The sequence below is a fragment of the Pezoporus wallicus genome, unplaced genomic scaffold (assembly GCF_028554395.1).
Source record: "Pezoporus wallicus isolate ANWC-B61680 ecotype Strahan unplaced genomic scaffold, APGP_CSIRO_Pwel_v1 contig_5863, whole genome shotgun sequence".
Taxonomy (NCBI): domain Eukaryota; kingdom Metazoa; phylum Chordata; class Aves; order Psittaciformes; family Psittacidae; genus Pezoporus; species Pezoporus wallicus.
Genome location: NW_026635152.1, coordinates 1,205,010 through 1,207,500, shown reverse-complemented (window position 1 = coordinate 1,207,500; position 2,491 = coordinate 1,205,010).

The following is a 2,491-nucleotide window of genomic DNA, read 5'->3' as shown; positions in this document are numbered from 1 at the left end:
TCCCCTTTTGGCTGCTGTAGTGGAGACCCAGGGATGTGGTGCAAAGGCTTTGGTACCTCCTTTTGTCTTCTCTTAGAGTGAGAGACCCTGATTTACCCCTGCCGGCCCAGGAGCAGGACAGAGGGGAAGTGATGGTGCAGGCTTGCACGACACGGGCTGATCGAGCCCTGGGATAACGGATGTGCCTACGAAGCAAATCGCCATCCTTGCTGGCTTTCCCAGCCCACAGCCGTGTGCTGACACCCTCTGGGTCGCTGCTATTACAGGCAGGTGATGGCTGGAGGTGTTGGAGCTCGTTAATTGCTCTGAGCAAGGTAATTGGCACAAGCGCAACAGCGGGAGCCAGGGCTGCTTTGCGAAGGGGATCAGGCAGAATTCCCATGGATTTGTGGCTGTTCCGACCCTGGTAACTGGGTTAAGGCTCCTGGGAGCTTGTTCCCCTCACTGCAGTGTGGATGTGGGCTGCATCTGGCTGCAAGTGAGCCCATAGGGGGGACAGGAGCAGTGTGCAGTGATACCCCCCCCCCCCCCCAAATACAGCCCTGCGTGTGCCTTTCCACACTGGGTTTCCTCCCTGCACTGGGTGTTTGGATGGCATGGATCTTGGGGCTGTCGCAGGTGATGGGGAGCTGAGCATCCCACAGAATCAGGCCCTAAACACCAGCAGGCTCCCTATATTTCCTCTGATATTAACCCCCCCTTTTCCCTGCTGTTGCTTAACCCCATTAATGGGATCTGAGCAGGTTCAAAGCCTTCGGAGCAGCAGGGGGGCAAGGTCAGTGCAATAAGTGGAGGCGACCTCTGCCAAGCTGGAGTAAAAGATGTTTTCCTCCTGCTTCCCAAACAACCCACAGCATTTTCCCATTAAACCTCTGTGCCCAGAGTAGCTGGGAAGGAAGAAACAGCCAGGATCAGCCCTTTCTGCATGGAGAGGGGCAAAAGGGGGCTGTTGCCTCCTAGGGCAGGGGGTTAGGGCTCAGCATCTGACCCCGTGGTCTAAGGATGAGAGGATGCTCCAAGGGGGATCATCCAGAGAAATGAGATCACAGGGTGTGAAGCCTATAGGAAAGTCGTCAAATCCAGGTAATTTAGGGGTGTTTTGAGGGGTTGGGTGAGGGGAAAAATGATTATAGGGTCTGGGCACCACATTCCATGGGCAGAATGGGCCATTCTGGGGGAAAAGTGGTGATTTGTGATGATCTTTCTTGATGCTGCTTCTTCTGACATCTTTGATGGGGGTTCTCAGCCCAGTTGGGCTCTGCAGAGCCCCACAAGCTGGAGTGAGGAGCTGGAGATGGGACCCGTGTGCCAGAGGGAGCCAGGGATGTGCTGGGCACTTAGGAGGGGCCCAGGTTTCTGGGTGCTGGGGTCTTGGGGCACCCTGTGCTGTTGGGGGGGGGGCTCCCTACAAAGTGGTTTCTTTGGGACAGAAGCTCTTGGAGCACAGAGATGCTCACACAGGCCAAATGTTAGCAGCTTGAGTGGCCATCCCATGTGGGTCTAAAGCTGTATATTTGGCTAATATGGATCCCAGCGTTCTTACCCCATTACACCCAGCACACAGTTACCCCATGAGCAGGATCTGACCTGCACCACCAGCTCCCCTTTGTCCCTCTCCTTCCTTCCCAGCAGCATCTCTGTCTGTGCCTCCATCCTTCCCTGCATCTTTCCTCCCGTCTGCCGTAGCAGCCTGTAGAAGAGGAGGAAGAGGAGGAGGAAGGCTCCCTGCCATGCTGGCTCATGTTTCCCACTACCTTATTGCATGTGTTCACCCCAGGACCTGCGTGGTGATGCAAGAAGGCAGGAGATGAGAAGCAATGGGCTTTTCTCCCACCCCCATTTTTGGGGCATGAGCAGGATCTGACCCGCACCAGCAGCTCCCCTTTGCCCCCCTCCTTCCTTCCCAACAGCATCCCTGTCTGTGCCTCCGTCCTTCCCCACTCTTGCGCTTTTCTCCAGCCCCACTGCTGCGAGGACACTGCTTGGGGGAGAGGAAGCAGGGTCCTGACCCTTCTCCGGGGGACACGTGGGACCCACCTCGTCCCCAGGATGGGGTTTAATGGATCCCACCTGGCTCCCAGGCGCCCCACGGGGGGAAGCAGATCCAAGAACTTCAGCGGAGCTTCCCCAGGCACTGATCCCTCCCGTCCTCGGCCGCTCCGCGGAGTCTCGGCCCCGGGGAGGGAGGGGATGCTCTGCTCCCTCCTCTCAACCCGACTCAAACCGCACCGGGGGACTTGCGGAGCCGGGGATGGAATTGCCCGGGGAAGGTAAATCGGCCTCAGGGAGCTCTGAGGCTGCTGCAGCAGCTTCTGTTCCCTGTTTGCTGCAGCTCGGGGGCTTTGCTCTTCATCCCCCTGCACAGCGGCATCCTCTGCCTGCTGGAGCAAGGCTCAGGGAGAGCTTTTGCACCATGCCCTCTCTCCTGTAGCATCCCCCCTGGATGCCCCAGTCAGAGGCGATTTGGTGGGTGCGGGGATGCTTTCCCATG